This window comes from Xenopus laevis, chromosome 2L (genome assembly GCF_017654675.1).
Source record: "Xenopus laevis strain J_2021 chromosome 2L, Xenopus_laevis_v10.1, whole genome shotgun sequence".
Lineage (NCBI taxonomy): Eukaryota > Metazoa > Chordata > Amphibia > Anura > Pipidae > Xenopus > Xenopus laevis.
The window spans coordinates 31,667,208-31,691,966 of NC_054373.1; the positions used below are offsets into that span (position 1 = coordinate 31,667,208).

Below are 24,759 nucleotides of genomic sequence, written 5' to 3' on the forward strand. Positions count from 1 at the left end.
TTTATTCTATTCCTTCACTCGAGCTAAGTAAATGTGCCCCATAGTGTTTGTAGCATGTGCCATTCTGTTGTACAATAAGAGTGTGTACAGCAGACCTGCTGGCAAACTTTGCCTAAGTCCAGGGCTAAAAATGAATCCATTGTAAGTGATGGGCAGAGTGAGAAATCTCCCACTAGTCAGTCTTAACGGAGGCATTAGGCACAGTCACTTGTACAGTATGTGGAGCCCCTACTCCTCCCTTTGTCTGTGTAACCGTTCCCCTCCTCAGCCCATCTTTCAGCTGTTGGGTGTTGAGTTATTTCGTGTGAATGTTGATGGCAGCAGCTGTTACTGCAGTGAGAGCCTCCTGCCCGCAGCCTCCTGCAACACACACTAGACCTTTCATTTCATCAGTTTCCCACTGGAGCAGAGAGCAGCCTGACAGCTCACACCCAGGGAAGGATCCCTTTATTCCCTTTACTGCCAGCTACTGATCAGGATCCTGGGACTCACACATTTCCATTGGAACATCCACTAGCTGTCTGTCACTGAACCAGTTCATTAAGGTAGGTCTGCTATCACTTACTGCTATAGCTACCCAGTCTCATCCCCATCATATACTTACAAGGATAGATATCATTACTAGAGGGCAGCTGATCACAGTCTGCATGTACTATACCAGTACTGATCCCTGCTACATGTGTATTAATAGCAATTCCTAGATATTACAATGATCTGCTAACCCTAATAATTTGATCTATACATTGAGAGTAGCTTTGGGGCTTGCACCATGTGTCTGTGCACCGCCCGGGGAGTATCAGTGCTGAATGATTTATTTTCTAGTGATTACACTAAAGGTGGATTTGGGTTTTGCCAGCTCTTCCGAGCTCCTCTCCGGTCACAGGAGCTGCAGTGGGAATGCTCAGATATTGCTATATTTGGAAAGTGACCTCTCTGCAGCAAGCAGCCTGTCTCCTTCTTTAGCTGCTGCTGCTGCAAAAAAAAAACGTTGCTTTCATTCCCCCAGATCTGGCACTGGTTTTGGGTCATTTCTCATTCACACCAAAAAAAGAGCTTTGTATTGCATCCCTTGCCTTATTCTTTAAAGTTACAAGCCTGCATTTTCTACCCCTGTCACATGTATAGTGTGTTCTGTTCTTGATCTGTGATTAATTGGGCACAAGCGCACGTGACTGCACAGATTTGTAATAATGGAGATTTATTTCTTCTCTCATTCTGTCTCCAGTCAATAAGGCTCATGTGCAGCGTGTCTCTGTCATAGCTCGAAGGCATGTTGTCCTGTCAATGACACACACGTTGCCTCACACCACAGCCACACTGAGGGGGTAAAAAAAGTTTGTCATAACCACTTCTCACACGTCCTGTAGTGATGTTTACCCCAAAGATTTTTAACCTATGGGTTCAGGGGGAAATAATCATAATTTTTAGTTAGATTTCATTCAGCAATGGAATCAGGAGCAACCGGGGCGATTCTGAACCCCAACGTAAATCCCCTGCTGAGGCGTTAGGCAAGAGATTAGGTTAATTCACTGGTGCAGGAAGTACTTCATTTTCCTGTGCTAAAAGAGACAAAAGTGCCATCACTTAAAAGTATTTGTTCATTGAGTTGCTATTTGCCCCTCCCGCAGTAGTACCACCCGAGTAGAATTGTCCCTTTTGCCTTATATGCCTCTAAATATACTACGGGAATGTAATTCAGAATTCTTGGGACCTGAGGTTTTCCAGGTATGGGATCTTTCTTTAATTTGGCTTTCTTTTCCTTAAGTCTACTAAAATGTATTTAAACATGAATCAAACCCAATAGGATTATTTTGCCTCCAATAAGGAGTGATTGTATCTTAGTTGGGATAACGTGCAAGGTACTCTTTTATTATTACACAGAAAAAGGAAATCATTTAAAAATTTAGAATTATTTGATTAAAATAGAACCTATGGGAGATGGCCCATGGAGATGGTCCCATACCTGAACATACAATATACTGAATAGTAATAAAAGGAGATACACAGGAGATCACAAAACAGCCCAACATCCATAATCTTGGTTCCACAGTAACACATTTCACTAATGTTTCAAATGTCAAATTCCCATGATGCTTTATGTATGAATTTCTGAAGAGCCAGACTATGGTGAGATTGCAAAAATTTTATTTTATTGCAGAGTAGCAACGCATAGTGATCAACAGCAGCTAGGTCTGATCGGTCAACTAATTAAGCAAAACCCTTGTCGCTATTGGTTGGTACTTCTAGAGGAATGGTTAAATATCCCTGCTATTGAACAAGTCATAAACAAAGGAAGCCATCGTCCTTTTGGTGGATTTATGACATTATTTATAAACAAAGGAAGCCATCGTCCTTTTGGTGGATTTATGACATTACTTATACCCAAGCTATATATGGAAGTGCATATTGTTATATGAATGAAAATAGCAGAAGGATGCTTTTATTGCTCAAACTCACATTAAGTTCAAGTTGTCCATTTTGGACATTTTATGGAATAAAATTCACCTACAATATGCTGACTAGTTTCTCTTTATAATACATTTATGTAACTGAATATAATACACAAGAGTCATGAATATCCTATAAATTATATCCTTATAAAGGTGCTTAGTGATGTCATTTCTATTTCAAAAAGCAACATGGCTGGAACTGGGGAAGGTGCAGGGTACTTACCTCTTCTGCATATCTACCCCTAGTTCTAGCCTTTTTGTACCTCCGGAGGCTGTTGGCTTGGGGAGTGGGAAAGTTCTCTTGAGAATTTGTGAGAGCTCTTTGTGCCCCCTCGTTTATAACCTGGGGGACAATGTCAAGCAACGGGACTTACCTTAGGTGCCACAGTCATTATTCTAACCTTTGGAAAGTAATATACCCTTTGTTAAAAAATATAAGTATATGACAATCCACTGCAGAGTTACATAATCTGTACAAATGCATACTGCCATGGGTGCCTTTATATAGTCATAATGGTGATTTCTAATAGCCTTATATTTTATAACTAGGGGTACAGTACACACTAAGATAAAAGTACAAAGGGCATGATACTGAATAACAATGTTTAGTTACATTTTGAGCATAGATTTGAGACATCTTAATTCTTCATTATCTTAAGCTGGCCATACACAGGCAAATTTAAGATGCTGATCCAACCAGGGCCGGATTTATGGAAGCGGCGCCCCGAGGCCAGTGGCTGGACGCTTTGCGTTTGCCCCCTCCCGTGGCTGTGTGGTCCTAGTGCCAGCCGCATGTTCCTAGCGCCAGCCCCTGTGTGCACGCGAGTGCGCTATTCAGTATTGGAGCACCAAACGCTCGTTTGGATGCGGCAGGGCGGCAGGGCGGCATGCCGCCCCTAAAATGTTGCCGCCCTAGGCCCGGTCCTATGTGGCCTCACCACAAATCCGGGCCTGGATTCAGCCCCTTCAGACCAGGTTGTCAACATATATGCTTGTGTATAAACCTTCTCCGATGGCTTATCCAATAGATATGTGACCGAAAACCAGTCAGCTAGCTATTGGACAAGTTTTAAAATCCTTTTGTGCTGAGGAACACATCAGCTAGTTGAAGTGGTCCTCTCCTGACGCTCTACATAAGTGCCTGTTAAAGATCTTATTCATTGGCGTAACTAGCATAGGGCGAGCCCAGGTGCAGGTTGTGCACCCAGGCCCTCTGCTGTTCCCCTCATGGAATCAAGTGCCAGCACCCTTGCCTAAAAAATACCTCTGCCTGGCTCCGGCAGGCTCCAACTGGGTGCAGGCTCAGGTGTGATCCCCTGAACCCCCAGTAGTTACGCCACTGATCTGATTGTTTGGCCCAAGGACCAAACAATTGTATCAGCTCAATATTATCCAGCACAAGGTTGGCCATATCGGGCAATGACCCAGTTTATGGCCACTTTACTGTCTGATGTGAGCAGCTGTTTGCTGCTAGAATCGGACAGAGATGAGGTCTATAGTGAGAAAGGAGATTCATCAATACTGGAATCTTTAAAGAAATTATAGAGAATATATCATGTGAGAGTTGGGTTAAACTGATCATTGACATAAGTATACAGATATGGCACCTGCTATCCAGAATGCCCCATACCTTAAGTCTAATAAAAATTATTTCAACATTAATTTAACCCAATTAGATTGTTTTGCCTCCAGCAAGTATTAATTAAACATTAGTTGGGATCAAGTACAAGGTACTCTTTTATTACTACAGAGAAAAAGGAAATATGTTAATTATTTGAGTAAAATGGAGTCTATGGGAAAAATCTTCCTGTAATTGGGAGCTTTCTGGATAATGGGTTTTCAGATAACGGACCTGAATTCAGAATTCTTGGGACCTGGGAATTTCTGGATAAGGGATCTTTCCGTAATTTTGATTTACTACCGTAAGTCTACTTGAAAATCATGTAAATATTAAATACCCCCAATAGACTTGTTTTGCTTCCAGTAAGGATTAATTATCTAAGTTTGGATCTAGTACAAGGCACTGTTTTATTATTACAGAGAAAAAGGGAAATAATTTTTAAAAATCTGGATTATTTGGATTAAAAGAAGTCTATAGAAGATTGCCTTTCTGTAATTCAAAACTACCATACCTGTGGATCTCTTTATAGTATAATAAACTTTGACTGCAGCGACAATGCAGCAGAAGCCACCTGAAGCAGAAGCAAAATTTGAGCTACATTGTTTTAAAAGTCAAACTTTTAGGACAGAAAGGGATAAACAAATACTGCTTTCAGTATTACATTACATTTTATAAATCAATTCAAAACCATTGACCTTTTTTAGATTAATGTATATGGGGAAGTTTCTTAGAATTATACTTTCTTTTAAAATGCAAAAAATTGTGTTTGATGGAGATCCCCTTTAATTTGTCATATGTTCCCCAACACTGGCCGTATTGATTTTTATGTTATCTTAATGGTAAAGATTAAAACCACATTTGTGTAATTGCAGCAACAAACCATTAAGCCAAATGATTTTAGGCCAATGAGGAGAGAATGAAGCAGCCCCACTAGTTCATACTAGTGATAATAATCTGCTAGAATTATAATAAACACTGAAATTTGTCATACTGTATTTCCTCCCTCACCACAGAAAACTATAAATGTTAACCTACAACACTTAAAATTTCCATATGTAATGGATTGACTGTAACCAAACCTTATATAGGTATTTCAGGGTTGGTGGGACAGAGATAGCATTCTTCCATTATAAACTTTTCATTTCTATTGTATAAAAACAACTTCTTTTTTTTATAAACACTACTTTTTAAGGATCACTTGCCATTTAGTAGAGTAGAATGGTGTAAATATGGTGCCACGATTATTAATCATGCATTTCAGCTGGCTGTGACGCAAACTCTAATCCAAGTCCTTAAAGGGAGATCTGTAATCAGAAAATGTTGCGTGTATCTGCTTGCATAGAGCAAAAAAAAGATTTTGTAATATGCATTTAAAGGGAAACTGCCCCTTAACATTGCAGTTCTCTATTTAAAAATCACATAAACCGTCACATAAACTGTCCCATAAACTATCCATATAAACTATCCATATAAAATAAAACACTATAAAATATATTCCAGTAGATAAAGTGACTCATTTAAAAGCATACCTCCCAACTGTCCAGTTTATTGCGGGACAGTCCCGTATTTCAGAGCACAGCCTATTGTCCCGGAAAGTAGCTTAAAAATCCTGCGTTGCCTTGATTATCGCTAGTTCTTCCCAGGCAGCTCCTGGCTCCTTTGAAAAAATCCAAGATGTCCGTGTGTTCGACTGTGGAAAGCATGCCCATGTTGAATTTTTCTTTTCTGGAGTTAGGCAGTGAGAGAGAGAGACAATTATTGTGGGAGTACATTTTTATAACTGTTTGAACAGGTTTGGGTTAAGTATTTCAATCGATCCATTCCTGGGGGCAAATTTACTAAAGGGAGAAGTGGCTAACGCTAGCGAAAATTCGCCAGCTTGACATCATTTTGTCACTTCGCCCTGGTGTAAATTTACTAGTGAAGTAGACAGAATCTATCGGTACTTCGCACCCTTACGCCAGGTGAAGTTGCGCTCTGGCGAAGGGACGTAACTACGCTAATTCACTAAGTTGTGGATTTTACTGAACTTAACCTCTTGCTCCAGACTTTACTTTGCCAGCTCAGACCAGGCGAAGTGCAATAGAGTAGATAGGAGTTTGTCAATAAAAAGTTGAAAATTCCCAGTCCCAAAAAACGCTGGCGTTTTTTACTTTTTACTGGGTAATAGGCTGAAAAAGATCAAAAAGATTTTTTGGGGTACCATCCTTCCCCCTTACATTTGGCACCTAAACTATACAGTGGGCACATGTGTAGGGCAATATAAGACCTGTATTAAATTTTATTAAGTTTCCCTGACCTTGTGTAGTGTAATGTAGTTGCTGCAGCATACATGTCCATTGTACTTTAACTGCACGCCGTATGCTAATTAGGTACCGCTAGCGTAACTTCAGACTGCTTATCGTATTATCGCTAGCACAACTTGGGATCTTTGTGAATTTGCGCTGCCCTGGGAATCTACGCTTGGCGAAGTGTTGCAAAGTGAGCAAAGCTGTCACTGGCGCAACTTCGAAGCTAAGTAAATTTGCCCCCTGCATAGTTATCTTTCTGGCTTGTCCATGGTACATATGCTGATTATACATTTTCTGTAGTAATTATATTGGCATGTCTGGTGTTTATATGCCCATTTTATTTATTAATCATACTGACAAGTCTGGGGTTTATAGGCTGGATATACATTTTCTGTAATAATTATACTGGCGCTTCTAGGGTTAAATAATATACCCATTTTCTACTTAATATAGTGATTATACTGGCATGCCTGAGGTTATATGCTCATTATCCATTTTCTGTAGTAGTTACATTGGCACATTGGAACGTGGCATTTAGGGGTGCGGCCACAAAACGGGCATGGTCAGAAATGCCATTGTGATGCAGACCTTTCTGTCAAATGTTGGGAAATATGTAAAAGTTGTACAGAAAAGATAAATGTAAATTACAAAGTGGGTGGGCTTTTTTTTTTTTTGCTAAATACTATATTTTCCGATAGCTACATTTGAGTTAATGGACCGATTAAACATATTTTCAGTGCATTGAATTGGAAATAATTTTTTCGCAGTTCAGTTTAATACAAGTTTTCCTACTTTTTTTAACAGCTGTGTTACCTTACTTATAAATTGGGTGTATTTTTCCTTTACTGCTCTTTGGCACCGTGTCAGCTTTACATAGTTCCTGGCTGTTACTATGCCTATTGTTCTTTACTGAATAATTAAATCCCCAAATTGTAGGGTAAAAAGTGTGGAATTATGAAGAATGAGATTGTATGCTGTAGTTTCGCTTTCATTGAAGTACGGGGCCTCATTGTATATCATGAAAAACTACTATTCCTTTTTCACCAAACTATTCAGGATTATTTATATCTTAGTTTGGATCAAGTACATGGTATTGTTTTCATATTACAGAGAAAAAGGAAATTATTTTTTATGCATTAGTTCATTAAAATGGAGTCTATGGGAAATTGCCTACCTATAATTCAGAGCTTTCTAGATATCATGTGTCCTGATAAATGATCCCATGCCCATGGTTCTGTGTGGGATAAAGAATATATCAAATGTTACCATTTGTCCTGTAGAATAGGTCTCTAATTTTCTCAGGTCTCGCTATGTGGTAACAGAAACCCTAAGTCATGTTAATTAATACTTGTCATCTAAATCTTTCACCACCCACTCTAGGCCTGCACTGGAAAATTGATGATTAATAATCATTGATAATGAAGCAATAATTACGTTTATTACAATATGCTTTAATTCTGCTGCCGTTAATGATGCTGCCCTAGGCTTTGTTAACTATTATTTTGTTAATAACAGATATATTTGTTTTTTTTGGGGGGTGCTTATGAATTATAAGTAGTGGATTGTAGTGATATGATTATTAAATGTAAATCTTTCCATGACTTTAAGTGCTGCCAGGATTCACTTGACCTTTGCAGCAGGTCTTTGCTGAGGCAAACAGGATAATTGTGCTCCTGCAAGGAAATGAAGAATAATGCATTCAGTGATTCAAGGTTACTGCAAGCTTCAGACTTAACCTGTATTAATAGGCAGTAAAATGCCTTTTCTGCTCACATTGCCGTTGTTTACTTGCCTGTGCTTTTTTTTTTTCTTTTTAAATCCCTGTGGTCTCCTTTGTGCCGACAACCTTTTCCACTAACTGATCCAGATTCCAGTAAGGCTAATAGTAATAGTAATAGTAATAAACCATAATTACAGAATACTAAGGGGCAGATTTACTAAGGGTCGAATATCGAGGGTTAATTAACCCTCGATATTCGACTAGGAACTAAAATCGTTCGACTTCGAATATCGAAGTCGAACGATTTAGCGCTAATCCTACGATCGAACGATCGAAGGATTATTCGTTCGATCGAACGATTAAATCCTTTGAATCGAACGATTCGAAGGATTTTAATCCAACGATCGAAGGAATATCCTTCGATCAAAAAAACACAGGCAAGCCTATGGGGACCTTCCCCATAGGCTAACATTGAGTTCGGTAGCTTTTAGCTGCCGAACTAGGGGGTCGAAGTTTTTCTTAAAGAGACAGTACTTCGACTATCGAATGGTCGAATAGTCAAACGATTTTTAGTTCGAATCGTTCGATTCGTAGGCGAAGTCGTAGTCGAAGGTCGAACTAGCCCTTTCGATGGTCGAAGTAGCCCAAAAAACACTTCGAAATTCGAAGTTTTTTTAATTCGAATCCTTCACTCGAGCTTTGTAAATGTGCCCCCCTATGTTGAAAATGCAATTCGTCTTAAACCAACTTGCATTTATCGTGTGCTGTGTATGTGACGGTAACTCTGTACCCGCTGGAATTTAATTGTTGATGCCACGTCGGTAAATAGATAAAGATAAAATATATAAGATATTGCAGTGTACCTCACAGTCAGATGATTGCAGCAATATCTGGCCTTCACCAGCAGCAGAAACCATGGAATTAGGTGACGAAGATGTGGTGGAGAAACCACACTTTGCGCTACTTTGCCAGGCACAAATTCGCTACCACTACGCTAATTCACTAAAATGAGGAGTTGCTTCTCTGCAGCCGAACACTGGCGAAGTTTCGCTAGCACTAATTCATCAGCTAGAACATTTCATAGCGAAAGTTCGCAAACTTACATTTCTGCCTAGCAAAACGTTGTTAGTCCTCTTACACGTAGGTCAATTTGAATAGGGCGGGTACATATAGGTTGTATGGACGTCTTTATTAGAGAAGTTGGTGCAAATGCCCTAGACATGAGCCTGCCCTAAAACAAATGTGAGCCTGTGCCTCAAATGGTTGTAAAAAAATGTTAACACAAACATTTTTAATAGTTAGAACATCGCAGGGCAATCCCGCTTAAAAATATGAAAAAATGCCAGCGTTTTATAGAACTTTTATGACTTTTCGGAATACAGGATATGATGTCATTGACATAAGATTGAGGAGGATATAGCTTCATTTTAGCAGTTTGCAAGATCTAAGGTGGCAAAGGAAACTCTGGCGAAAAAGGTAACGTTCTGTAAAATTTGCAGTTTAGTGAATTTGTGGAGTAACAATCGTTTGCCTGAGCGAAAATTTACCTGCCGATAGGGCGAGAAACTGAGCTACCAATGGTCTCTTTTGCTAGCGAATAGTCCTCTATACTAGTTAGTAAATTGCAGATTTCCCTGCGGATAGGATTTCTGGCAAATTTTCGTAGCGATGGCCACTTCGCCCTCTAGTAAATCTGCCCCCATATTGGGATACTGAGGCAATGCTACTGAAACCAAGGTATTGTATTGTATTATTTTTCTTTTCTAGAGAGACAAGAAGGGTGATTTACTTTGATCCTGGCCACATGCAAGAGCCTGAAGTAGCACAAAAACAGATTTGCCATTGTAACATTCAGACATTCACAGATATTTATAACCAGTTTTGTGGAACTGTCAGAGAGTAAGTTTTGGCCAAACTTCCCAGCACTGTTTAAGTAGCACTGTTTATACTTTGTATTTTAGTCTCTTTTATTGGGCAACCAAAAATAGCAGTTTAACTGGGTTTACTTACACACAGAATTAAACAACCTTCTTAGCGCTACCTCTATTGTATATAGTAGTGTATGACTATGACGTTTGCAGTGTGAACAAGAAGCCTGATGTAATTATAGCTCTAAGAAAAATACATGGAAAATTTGTATTCATAAAATCCATTCTGTACAAGTATGCAGAATGGTCCTGGGTTTTTTTGGGGTCTGTTTTTTTTCGTTACACTTGTGTGGAATAAACTTCATAATCTTTTGAATTAAAAATTTGGGTGTGTTTTTCTACTAGTACTTATTAGATACACAGAACCTGAAAATATCCCTAAAAATCTCACCTACATACAGAATAGCTTGTTACTAACCTGGATAAACAGGCAGTGGAGTACATAGCTTAATAGGCATGGGATAACGGCAGAGCTGTCATTTTATTCAGCAAGAGTAGCTGTATATCCTGCTCCCACCACTGGAATCTGTGAGTCTATACTGAGTACATACTTGTTTGTAATCAGCTGCACTTTAACCTTGCAGAAAATAATTCTGATTATCTGTTAGTAGCTGATATCTCGTACAGCCAGTTCCCAGTTTATTCTCCAGATGACTGAAGTGGCAGTGTTGGGCTGTACTCTTGTACTTGACTTGTCAATAGTGATTAACTGCAGTTAAGGCTGCCATCTTAAATACAATATATAATGATATACAATATATATATATATATACCTGATGTAGAGCAGTGATCCCCAACCAGTAACTCGTGAGCAACGTGTTGCTCTCCAACCCCTTGGATGTTGCTCCCAGTGGCCTCAAAGCAGGTGATTATTTTTGAATTCCAGGCTTTGGAAGCAAGTTTTGGTTGTATAAAAACCAGGTGCGCTGCCAAACTGAGCCTCAATGTAGGTTGACAATCCACATAGGAGCTACCAAATGGCCAATCACAGCAAGAACACCCCAAGAACATTTTTCATGCTAGTGTTGCTCCCCAACTCCTTTTACTTCTGAATGTTGTTCAAAAGCTTGAGGATCGCTGATGAAGAGAGTGATATTTTGAGATAATTTGTATTTGTTTTTCATGTATTATTATTTGTGGTTTTTGAGTTATTTCGCTTTTTATTCAGCAGCTCTCCAGCTTACAATTTCAATTTGGTTGGTAAGGTCCACATTACAATGCATTGACTTGAAGAAGAGATTGGAATGTGATAGATAAGTAATAACAACACATTTGTAGCATTGCAGCGCATTTGTTTTTAGATGAGACAGTGACCCCTCTATGAAAGCTGGAAAGAGTCAGAAGAATAATTCAAAAACTATGAAAAAGAAAAAAAATGAAGGCCATTTGAAAAGTTGCTTAGAATTAGCCATTCTATAAGATACTAAAAGTTAACTTTTCACCTGAATCACCTGTATTAGCATCAAGTTTCCTTTTCACCAGACAGGTTGGTAAAATACAGTCCATGTGGCAACCCTGTAGAATATTCACAGGCAAACAAAATGGCCCAGATTGCGTCTTTAAACAGCATTGATTTGTATGGTTGTCTGATTAAATGAGCCTGGCAAAGTTATTTGCAACAGTAGCTGCCCACTGGTGTGTGTATATATATATATATATATATATATATATACTATCATTTCCGTATAAACAGGAAAAGGTGAGCAGCCTATGATCCTCTTGGCAGACTAAATTGTTTGCCTTTAAAATAAGTTTACCCTTCTAAATGCCCCTCCATTATCTATATTCTTGGCTGTTTTAGTAGCTGACACTGCTCTACTTCTCATTCCAGAAAGGCTTTGCCAGCAGACAGAGGTGCAACAGTTCTTCCAACCATAAACATTTTTAAACTAAACATATGCTTTGATAACCTATAATATAGCACTTTAAATGAGATGTTGGTCCTTTTACTTACAATTTAACATAGTATGTCACTCTGTTGGAAGCGTCCAGGTTCTGACCCTACCCTATATACAGTATTAAAAACCCATGTCATATATTAGATAGAGCTTCAGAAAGTAATACTGCTCCTTCTTAATTACCAAGAAGCCCATGTTATCTTCCCCTTAGTCTTTTGGCCTTTGAGCCTGTGAACCTGTGAGAGAGAAAAACCCTGCTGTGTGTGCATCTTTTCTTTATGATCCTTGTTCACATGTATTCTAATATTTACAGATATAGGACAGTACCTGAGGGATTTCCTGATTCTGGGAATAGGAAATGAATGCCATTACACAGGATTTCACAGTTTTACATAGTAATATATCAATTTAATATTTGTATCAAATAGTTCATATTGGGGCTTATTTAGTTACTACATTGCACCAGTATAGTTGCTCACAGAAACCAGATTTTGCTTTTATATTCTAACTGGTAATAGATTGATCAAAGTTAATTGGCTCCTTTTGTCTGGTGTTTTATTACTATGACATCACATTCATGCAGGAAGGGGTGGGCCCTTAATATCAGAGGGGGGTCAGTTGGTTAATGAGAACAGAGAAAAAGAATAGATTTTGAATTGTTATTTTTCATCTGTCTACACAAATGAGGAACCAGCTAATAGTTCCAATTCTAGTAATACATCTAATGATGTATGGTTCACGCACAAGGAAATTCAAAAGAATCCTAGAACATGTAAAGATAAACAAAGGTCCGGTACCGGATAGTATTCATCCCAGGGTACTAAATGAGCCTAGCTCTGTGATTGCCAAACCTCTGTACTTAATTTTTCAGGATTCATTGAGGTCTGGCATGGTGCTGAAAAACTGGTGTATTGCTAATGTAGTGCCGCTATTCAAAAAGGGATCCTGTTATCAGCCTCAAAATTATAGGCAGGTTACTATGACATCAGTGGTAGGAAAGCTTTTCAAAGGGGTATTACTTGACTTCATTGCAAATAATAATACTATGAGTTTCTGCCAGCATGGCTTTATGCATAATAGATCTTGCCAGACTAATTTAATTTATTTTTATGAGAAGGTGAGCAGGGACCTCGACTCTGGGATGGCAGTGAATGTAATATACTTAGACTTTGCCAAAGCATTTGATACAGTGCCACATAAGAAGGTTACTGGTAAATTAAGGAATGTTGGCCTGCAACATTGTCTTTTTACTTGGATAGAAAACTGGCTAAAAGATAGATTTCAGAGAGCGATGGTAAATGGAACATGTTCTATTTGTTAGTGGAGTACCTCAGGGCTTGGAGGTTTTAATGACGAAAACATAATGATGAATGATGAAAACATAATTTTGTAAGTCCTTGATAAGGCCTTACCTGGAATACAGGTATGTAATGCAGTTTTTGGCTCCAGTCCTTAAGAGTGATATAAATGAGCTGGAGAGAGTGCAGAGACATTTATTTACATCATACTTAAATGCATTGTCTCTCTGATGTAACTGAATCCATGAAAGCAAAGCACAACATAGTTTAGGGATTGCAGCACATGACCTGCATGCACCTTTCCAATCCTTGTCATGTCTCCCACATACTGGGCACCCTGTGCATAATCTTTTTATGGATCCCATTGCAACACACCAAACTGTGGAATGATCTGATTTCCTGATCATATGTTGAAACTGCCCTTCTTCCCCTCCCTACTTCTGGGTCCCTGGTGGATCTTCTTCCTTTAAAGTTTGGGCGGAATCCAAAATTGTTGAAATAATACCCACTACTATTCTACACTACTATATACCGGTGTTGCTGTCCAACCAAGTCATGCACTTTTGCTTTCTTTTATGTGTGTCTGTTGGCTTAATGCAACGCAGTAACTACTGGTGCCAAAAGTACTGTAAAATCAGAATAAAAGTCTCAACAACAAGGGAAACGTGTATCCTCTGCTACTCAATATGCAGTGCAGCTGTTTCCCCATGTCACAAGCTTTTAGGTTGGTTTTTTTCAAGTGTGTTACAGATCTGAGCAGAGCCTCTGGTTCCCCTCTCCTACACAATGTTGCTTTTAAGGTTGTCTGTTCATGAAGTATCTGCCCTTTAATAGGCATTTTTGCAGAAAAGCTACACTGCCAATTGTTTATTTTTGCATAAATAGCGCACTGCAAAAAATTGGAGTAGGGCCATACAATTTTTAAAAATGTTAATATCTGATATCTAATGGAATTCAAATCAAATACAGGATTCCACTTATAATCCCCTTTTTGCCATAAGCTTGCTCAGTTGGACTTAGGTAGAAATGTTTTCCCTTTCTAGTGGGAAAAACTTTTCAGAGTCTGGCACTAACACCAAGAATGTCCTGCACTCAGTTATTGGATTTCCGTTTGGGAATATTATAATTGTTCATTGTCCATGCATGTGAATAGTCTCTTTGAGTGATAAAGAGGTGACACTATCCTAAATGTGTTTTAGTGCTAGCCCATGATTGCTGACAGCACATTAATCTCCATTCCCCTGCTGACTGCCCACCAGGGACAAATTTAGAGCTTCACTTACAGAATGTGCTCATCTCTGTTTTGGTTTTCTGTCACTATTGTTGATTGACTGGATAATTCATCTGGATGTTTAGCAGCCCAAGTAGGAATAAGTTCCACTTATCAAGGCTGGATTTAACTAGGCAATGAGGATACAAATCTTTCCTCTCATCTCTTAATAATGCAAAGGCCTCCATCCCACTGGCTGTATTAGGTTTCATATTGATAAAGCTGGCAGGTTATAGAACATGCAAGGTATTCAGCTTATGACTGGCATTTATCCAGGCTAGTTTTTCAGATGCTTTAAAGGACAAGGAAAGTTAAACGAAAGAAGTAGGCTAGAAATGTTTTACATTATGTTTTGGGCTTCTGTACCAACCCAAGGGAACCACAGCCCTTTAGCAATAAAGATCTGTGTCTCCAAAGATGTTACTGTCACTTACCGAGCTTAGGGACCCACTCACAATATACAGTACCCACAGAATAGACTGTCACTACATAAGGCTGATTAGTAATTAATACAGATAATTACTACATGGCAGCACAGAAACCAGTGCAACTAGCATCAGAATGTTATAATCAGCCCTGTAGTATCAGCTTATGTTACATGCCAACCTCATTTTCTGTTTGATAATTTGTGACGACCCCTAAGCTTAGCTTCTCAACAGCTGCTCAGAGCCCACTGAGCATGTGAGTGTCACAGACACTTTGCAAGATGGTGACCCCCTGTGACAAGTTTGAAGTCCTGGATCATTGCTGATATTGAGAAGCTAAAATTTTAGGCTGGTGCAGTACGTTAAGTATATAAAACATGGCAGTTTTAACCATATTCATTTGTAGGGTTTAGTTCTCCTGTAAGGGGAAGTCCACCATTAATTATACTTTTAAGATGAAAAAATGGGCCTATTCTAAGCAGGGCTCCTTTAATAAAATGAGCAAACCACCAAGATCACATTACACATAGCATCTGTTAACTTTTCACCGAATGGCATACCCTAATCAACTAGAGGAGCTCAGCATTACCATTCAATTTCTTTTTTATACACTTGATGTTCCTAAGGGATTTTTTTTTTTTGTATAAAGCTGGTACTGTATATGTGACTGCAGTTAACCTGCTCCCATCGCAGTCTGTCCAGGGCAGGGATCCCCAACCTTTAGAACCCGTGAGCAACATTCAGAAGTAAAAGGAGATGGGGAGCAACACTAGCATGAAAAATGTTCCTGGATGCTAAATAAGGGCTATGATTGGCCATTTGGTAGCCCCTATGTGGAATATCAACCTACATTGAGGATCTGTTTGACAGTGCACCTGGTTTTTATACAACTAAAACTTGCCTAGAAGTCTGGAATTCAAAAATAAGCACTTGCTTTGAGTCCACTGGGAGCAACATCCAAGGGGTTGGAGAGCAACATGTTGCTCGCGAGCTACTGGTTGGGGATCACTGGTCCAGGGTGTCAAGCCTGGTCCTTTTGTCAACTTCAGTAAGCACAGACTCATTAATTCCTACCTTATTATATTCAAGTTCTCCAGCTCAAGGGTACTCGAGTCATTGCATTGTTGTTTGGGTAATGAAGCCCTAGCAACCACATAGCAGTCTAAATTAAAAGCCAGAGCTCCAAAGAATGTAAATAGTTTAAAAAAAGTAAAGAAATAAAAAATGAAGATTTATAAGAATACCAATATAAGATACCAATCTCTACCTAACACTTAGGGCAGATTTATCAAGGGTCGATTTTTGAGATTTATCATACTCTGGCCCTTTAAGAATTTGAATTTGACTATTCGCCACCTAAAACCTGCTGAATTGCTGTTTGAGTCAATGGGAGAGGTCCAAGGATCAATTTGGAGTTGTTTGCAGCCTTCCTGACATTCAAGTTTTTTTCGTCTAACTCAAATCAACTTTTTGTGTCGATTTAATTCATTCCATTCCAAAAATTTGATTTTTTAAATAAATTTCATTTGGTCGTATTTCGAATTTATGGGCGTTTAGGGGAGTTTTTAAAAGCTCACATGAATTTGAAATTTGACCTTTGATAAATGTGCCTCCCCAAGTTAATTTTTTAACATGTGTTACCCATTTAAATATTGTTTAATGAGATATTTTTAAATCGATAGAACCACATGTGCTGCTTCAGGCTGAGCTTATTACATATTATTACATAAGGGTAATTCATGATATGTTATAAGGTTAGCTCAGGATACGAGTGGGAAAACATATGTAGGTATCTGGGATCTATTATATGGAAACCAATTATTCAGAAAGCTATGGTCGTCTTTTTCTCTGTCATAGTAAAACAGCACCTTGTACAGGTATGGGATCCATTATCCTGAAACCCATTATGCAGAAAACTCCTACTTATGGAAAGGCCATCTCCCATAGACTCCATTTTAATCAAATAATTCATTTTGCAACTTCTTCTTACAAGCTTGCCTTATCAAAAAATATTTCCGGCATGAAAAGGGGTTTTATATAAAGGCCATTGTGTTTAACAGTGGCATTACTGGAAATAAAATGAATGAAATGACTAACCGAAAAGAACACAGCTATTTCCTCCTGTTTGCTGCCGCATATCCTCTTATTCATTTCTACAGAGGATTATTGTATGGGATTATAAAGATGATTCTATTGAGTCACACTGGCGGAACACAATTGTTTTTCATGGATTGTAAAGTTCTTTGACATCTGCAAATGATATGCCTTCTGGATAGTTTTTACAATAATAGAGCACAAATAAGGCATTGTTCCATTCCTGCTGCGTAACCCAAAAATAAAAACAGATTTTATTTATAGATTGTCATATTTAATATTCTGTGATTTGTTGTTGACAGCAAGAATATATTTAGGTTTCTAATGGTGGAGTGAGTCACATGTGAGGGCCTGACAGTAGAATCCTGCCTTGGGTTGGGTACCAGTGAGTTACTCGCAGAAAAGTTTTTCAACCTGCAGGTTGTGGGTAGCGATTGTGGATGCTGATATGGGTGATGGTCTCCAGGTTGCAGGAATATAACCTAGTATTACTCCTTTAAATCTTCTTTTCCCTGTTTTTTTTTTCATTCCCACCGATGATGACATCTGTTGTGCAGCAGCACTTCCAGTTTAATGATGCCCATGATCAGGTTGCGGGTCAGGTAGCTGGTCCAAGTGGCTAAAAATGTGAATTCCGGGTCTAGGTTTTCAAAAACTGGACCCATGCAGTACCTACCTGACCAGACTCAGTCAGTAGATTGCACTCAGACTATTGTAGTCAAGGGTAAACTGGGTCAATCAGCCATCTGAGCAGAACTCATTTGCTTTTGGGTCTGCTCCCTTTACAGCTCCTGCACCAGAGAAGAATATATTTATTAAACAACATGAAGCATCCTTGCTGACAATGGGCACATGGATGGACATGCAATGTGTGTTATTTTTCTGACCCAAACCCACAGTGACATCAGAGCTTTGCCTCATTTAACAACTGTTTATGTTGGTGATGTCTGTCAAGTGACCCTTCAGCTGTTGTAGAACTCACAGAATTCCAAAGAACCCAGACATTTATTTTGGGTCTACACTAACCCTGTCTTTTTCAAGCCAGTTTTGTACAGGAGCTGTCAATTCTAACACTTTTAATCTAATTTAGATCCTGCCATCCACACTTACAAAACTATGACTCTGACAGTCTTAGGCACATAGCTCCAACAAGAGACCAGCTTGATGCAATGTGATTCAATCTAAACCTGTGTGAACAGCCTCACATGAATAAATGTAAAAAACATTCTTCTGATTTGTGGTTCCTAATATCCGGTCTTTAAAAAGGTGACGTTTGTTGCTCTTCTACATCTTTGTACATTTTACAGATCTATGGCCACTGCTTCTTGTGTGGTTTCAGACTTTAAATTGGTGGTTACATTTAAGCTAACTTTTAGTATGCTATAGAATGGATACTTCTAAGCAACTCTTTAATTGGCTTTCATTTTTTGTTTGTATGTTTTTTTTAATTTATTAAAAATGGGGGTCACGGACCCCTTCTAAAAACAAATGTTTTGTGCTACAAATGTAATGTTATTGTAATTTTTATTACTCATCTTTCTATTCAGGCCATTTCCTATTCATATCCCAGTCTCTTATTCAAATTAATGCATGGTTGCTGGAGTAATTTGTACCCTAGCAACCAGATTGCTGAAACTGCAAACTGTAGAGCTGCTGAATAAAAAGCTAAACAACTAAAAAAAAACACAAATTCTAAAAAATGAAAGCCAATTGCAAATGGTCTCAAAATCTCACTCTCTATATCATGCAAAAAGTTGATTTGAAGGCGAACAGCCCCTTTAACGCATAAAGGCTCCTTTGTGAATGCAAGTGCAACTAAACAGGATAAATTATATTGCTTCACAAAGGTACTTGCGTCTATACGTCGCTCCTATATACTCGCACCGGTTTCTTCCACATTTTTGAACAAAAGTTGCAAATTTCAGTGCACACAGACACGCGCGAGCCCTATTTAGCAGGTGCCTACTATTATGCTAGAGTTTAAGACAAACAGCATTGTAGGAACAAAACATGGAGAGCTTTTGCACATTTCACTTGTTTTCATAAATTAGCTCTAAGGTTTTATATCATTATGTGCATCAGTAGAACACTGTTCTGTTGATCAGGAGGAATACTGAAGTCCAAGATTCCTGGATGTTCCATCTGCTTATCTTGTATATGTATTAATCTATGTAAGAGCCAATATAACATCAAACATAGATAAAAAACATATCATTAAACAAATCATTTAACTCTTTAAGCTGATGAGCTGATTAAAACATGAGGGAAACAGCTCACACAAGCCTTATAGCGGTTTCAGTAGAACTATAGGTTAAAACATTATTTGCTAGAATATCTGCCACTTTCTTACCAGATTGGGAAACTGCCCACTTCTTTACTGTATGGCTGTAAAACAACAGAGCCATGGGTTCATTTGCTAAGACTGACATTTGAAGATAATAACTGAGCATTGCTAGAAAAAGTAATAGCTCCCAACCAATGCATCTCTGTCACTCAGTGGGATCTGTACTGTTGGGATTTTCTTTTCAGATGTAGATTAGGTTATATATACAGAATAGATTGTCTCTCATGTCTGAACTGCTTTCTACAAGTTGATTTAGTGTCAGACATCCCTGTGAAACCCAAGCTAAATAGGATGAATAATTGTTCTACCATAGTGTAACATATATTGTTATATATTACGCAAACTTGTTTGACTTACACTTGCCGGCATATCCGCTCAAGAACACGACAATTCATTGTGTTTATTCGATTTTGTAACATTACATAACACATATGGCCAGGAGAGTGGGTTGTGGATGAGATACTATTGGGCTCTAAGGGTCAATGTATACTAAGAGGATGAGTATTGCTTACACTATCCATAAACAAATAACAGTAATGTAGGCTAAAACCTAATATATGATAATATTTATGAATCGGCTGCCTTTGGAAACAAAAGGAGTGAGAAGAATACTGGGGTTAAGAAATCTTTAAATCCAGTTCATTTTAGGGAACTTATACCCAATGAATTCCATACAATATGAATTAGCATCTGAAGGTGTAATGCTTAAAAAAAAACAAGCTAATGTACCGATTGCAATGTCAAAACTAAAGCTGGCCATACATATGTGAGTAGTGATGGGCGAATTTGTGGCGAATTTCCGAGTTTTGCCGGCGGGGAATAAAATCTCCTGGAAATTGCCGCTGAAACAATGTCTCTGTAGTATGCTAGTATATGTCAAACATAAGCTAAGAGCAAGTCTGCAGGAATGTTTAAGGGGGGCTGTTCCTTTAAACCCCACATTAAATTTAAATTCTTAACACATATCATTTTGGTAGATTCCTACAGTGCCTACACCCCAAAACTGTATGACCACTGGGTATAACACCACCTTGTTGGCACACTGTGATTAAAGGGGACTCGTCACCTGAGAAAATTATTCCAAATACTATTTTATCACATAAGTCAAGCAAAATGAACTTAAATTACACTATATAAATTATTTGAATCGTGTTTCCTTTGGTCTGGGAATTCATAATTATAGCAAGCGGGCAGGAGCCATTTTGTGGACATTGTTATTAAGGCTAGCCTTACATCATCTCAAAATCTTGTTTGTATGCCAGAATAGGGGACCTGATGTCTATTCCCATGCACTGGCTACACAATTAAATGTTGAAGAGACAGGAGGAGTGACAGCAAGTAAGTGCTGAATGGAAAGTGAAAGTAATTGCCTGCCCTGCCTCTATGCCTAAGGCATAGAGGAGGGGCAGGCAATGGTTGAGCTAAGATTTTTAATTGTGTTTACAACAGCTATTTTATGTCTCGGTAACATGTCCACTTTAAGATTGAATACATTGTCATGCAAAACAGGACATCTGTGCCAAAGGCAATTCTTAAATTTTAGCTTTTGGTTTGATTCCATCCAGTGCAATATAAGAAGTCGGGATTTTCCCTGTGCTGGTGGGTTTCTTTCGGGTACTCCATTCTCCTTTCTAACTTCAGAAACATACAGGCAGTTTAATTGTCTCCTGATAAAACTGACCATATTGTGTGTGCGAAAGTGATTGATTCAATGGGGCAGTGACTGATGGGAATGACGTACAGTATAATTGCTTTAAAGCACTGTAGAATATGTCAATCAAGAATAATAAATAAGGAATAATAATTCATGAAACCTGGGTTCTTTTTCATTTTTCCATTATTACAGAGAAAACACAATTTGACAAAAATAAAACATTGTTTATTTATATAGGGCACAATTGCATAAAGCATTTCAGTTTTCTGGATAGTAAGTTTCAGTATAATAGGTCCTGTCCCTTACTTATGTCTGTCTGTAGTTTTGCAGTGGGATAGAGTGTACCTATTGTATTATTAAGCATAACAGGACTATAACTGTGATTCCCACAGGACCAACAAAGTTCCAGGCCGGTTGTGCATCTGCATGCAAGGACATGTCAGTGCTACCAGGAACATTATATATATCATCAGCATGATTGTCCTTCAGTAGGGAAATTCTCATGATGTAAAAGAATTGCAGGACTTATTTAGCTGCATACTTTTCCAGTAGGGAATGATTTACAGACCCAGAGAGTGTGGAAAGACTTTAAAATATTGTAAATATAGTAGGTTTCTTAACCATTTGAATACAAATTGAGCTTTATTCCATTACAAATGTCTGTTTCTCACCAGTTGCTTATACTTTCAGTTCTGGGCACTGTTAAAACTTATCAGAGATTAAAAAAACATAGCATATGTTTACGTCAAATCTAGTAAGGCAGATAGAGTACTGCAGATATTATTAAACTATAACACACAGCATTTCCCAAGCCAGGATGCCTGGAGTAGTAGATCAACAACCTGAGTGTCGCAGGTTGAACCCCCTAGAGTTTTGCCCCCCTCTCACAGTATGTAAATGTCCTTATCTTTATTATTAATCACTTCTAATGCAAAATACATCAGTTTTATGCTGCTTTTTACTGTGTATCTGAATTTAATATTAATGAGCCATGTTTATTGTATCTCTACCACTTGGTTCCTAAGCTCAGTGACAGGAGCCCAGTGCATACTAAAAACAAGAAAAAGCAGTAAAACCCCACACTACCTTTGCCTTGATAAAGCGTATACGAAACGTGCGTCGGCGTGCCTTCAAACCTTTTTTTTAAAAAAAAGCTTAATATGGAAATCTTACCTTTTTTAAACTTAAATTGAACCTCGGATCCAGAGAAATTTAATGGAATTGTAGCGCTACTAGCGCAGCATTCATTCCTTTTATTCTCTTTTATCTCTAAGGATTTGTTGGTTTTATAGCAAAGTTAGCTCTCCTTACAAGACAGTTAAACGTAGTAACGAGACCACAGTCCTCAGTGTTCTGCCTTTCTCCCACGTGTGGTGTCCCAGGGCTTAGAACAACGCAGCCAGTTTCTTCGGGACAACTCCACCTCTATACTATTTTCTAATTTCTATTCATGTATTGCTGACGCTTTATTTTTAATTGTTTGATACCATGAACTCACTTTAAAATTATAACTACTGCACTAGCACCTTATTTAATTCATATAAGAACCATGCACTTTTAGATTATTCATCAATTGTGTGTAGATACATTTTATTGAAAGTCACAGCACCTAATTTATAGCACTTAAGCACTTTAATCATTTTAATTATTTGTATATAACACAATCGATTGGAATACCATTAATTGTATGTTGGTGCTAAATTAATTGAGAACTAAGCATATGATTATAATAGCACTAAGCACTTATATAATTAGATCTCAATTAATTTTAGTAAGGTAGTGTGAGGTTTTACTGCTTTTTCTTGTTTTTAGTATCCCTATTCTGGTTTATATATCTCTACATAGCCTGAAATTGGGTAATACAAGTGAGTGAACATTAATTACAAGTGAACTATATTTTTGTTTGTGAGCAGCCCAGTGCATGTGCAGGGAATCAGCAGAATAGAAGAGGTGGAGCTACTGAGGGTATGTTTGGAGGCACCTTTTTTTTTTTAGAATTATTGTTTATTGATTTTCCTGTAAAGTACAAAATAATAGCATTTAAGCCTAGGGTCCTGGTCTAATCCTGTATAATGGTCTGTAGATCACTTTCCCCCTGCCCTATATTAAAGGGGTATTTCACCTTTAAGTTCACTTTTAGTATGTTATAGAATGACCAATTCTAAGCAACTTTTCAGGTATTCATTATTTTTTTTTTTATATGTTTTCTTTCCGGTTTTCAAATGGTGGTCACTGATCCCATCTAAAAACACATGCTCTGTAAGGCTACAACCTTATTGTTACTTTTATTACTCATCTTGCTTTTCAAGCCCTCTCCTATTCATACTCCAGTGTCTTATTCAAATCTTCCCCAATGCCTGGTTGCTTAGGTAATTTGGACCCTAGCAACCAGACTGCTGAAACTGGAGAGCTGCTGAAAAAAACCCTAAATAACTCAAAAACCAACTTCAAATTGTCTCAGAATATCACTCTGTACATAATACTAAAAGTCACCTCGAAGGTGAACAGCTCCTTTAATCTATTTCTGCCTCTCACCTGGTAATCGTAATGCTCAATCTACCCATTAGCCACTTACGGCAGGCACACGTGTAATTGGTAACTGTAGCTGTGCTTGTTCTTACATCTCCTGTGAGCAACTGAATTACTGTACCTCTCCTCCTGGGGATACTACCCACAGCTTTATATTGCATCCATGTAAACAGGATTCATTTGAACAATTACAAAAGGAGGAATTGGGGAAGCAAATCGATGGTTTGTGCCACGACTATCAAATGACTCCCTAGAACATAGATTGGTATATGCGTTGATGCCTAGGGTGAGCTTCAGTGAGTGGTGCACAGGTGACTATATAAGAAAAATGTAGTTTTCTTTTTTCTCTCCTTGAGAGAAGTGGAGATGAGCGTTGGGGAGGGTCCTCTTTCCAGCCTGAATTTAAATTAAATTAAAATGGGATCTGATTTAACTAGAGTTCAGATTCAGGTCACGGGGCTAGATTTTTATTGTTATTAATGTTTTATATATAACTTAGCTTGCTATTCACACTATTCATCTTACAGTCTGCCTTTTGAGCAACCAGATGTTTGAGCAACCACTCTAGCAACCAGATGTTTGGCACTGTATGGGACATCACAGTCAAGGGATTCTAAGTGCAAGAACCTGGACTCATAGTTAGATGTAGACATTGTAACTCAGGAGCATCCAGTAGGCTTTATGATATGCTATAATAGAAATTATAGAAAATAATAAGAGACATTAAGGGCCTGAATAGTGAATTAAAACAGTAGCTGTGTGGATGTCCAATGAGAAGCTCTTCAAGGAAGGCATTTGTCCTTCAAAATGGTTTGGGTTCTCTCTTTCTCTGGATTAGATTTGCCAAACGGATCTTGGAAAGGTCTGCCCCCATCCTCTTCTTCAGCCACCTACAATAATATGTTCCATAGCCTCACATTACTCTGTTTTATGGGTTCTGTGGTCCTTTCATGTTTTGTGTGCAAGATTCCTGAGAGATGCTGGAGCTTGTTTAGCTGTGTCACTTGCTCTTCCATTGGTAATTACTGATACCAAGTCCAGATAACCATGATGCAGTGTCAATGCCCTGGATCTTAATAGGCACTAATACAGCCCTCAGCTGATCACGCAGCCAATAAAACACAAGTTCAAAGAGTCTGTAAGGTAAATGCTTTGCTAATTATATATGACAAGCAGTCATTTGGTTTTACTACTCCGCTCAATTTAACCGTCTTTGTTCAATTACATCAACCCATTT

At 38.3% G+C, this 24,759-nt stretch overlaps 1 protein-coding gene across 2 annotated transcripts in view; it reads left to right on the forward strand.

Annotated features, from left to right (window-relative positions):
- Positions 1–212: 212 nt before the first annotated feature.
- coro6.L (coronin 6 L homeolog) overlaps positions 213–24,759 on the forward strand; it is a 66,944-nt gene continuing 42,397 nt past the window's right edge. The window contains exon 1 of one of the 2 annotated variants that reach the window (XM_018246089.2): positions 213–545. The gene's annotated coding sequence lies outside the window, so the exon portion shown is untranslated. The remainder of the gene's footprint in view (positions 546–24,759) is intronic. The other variant, XM_018246088.2, reaches the window with a different exon arrangement.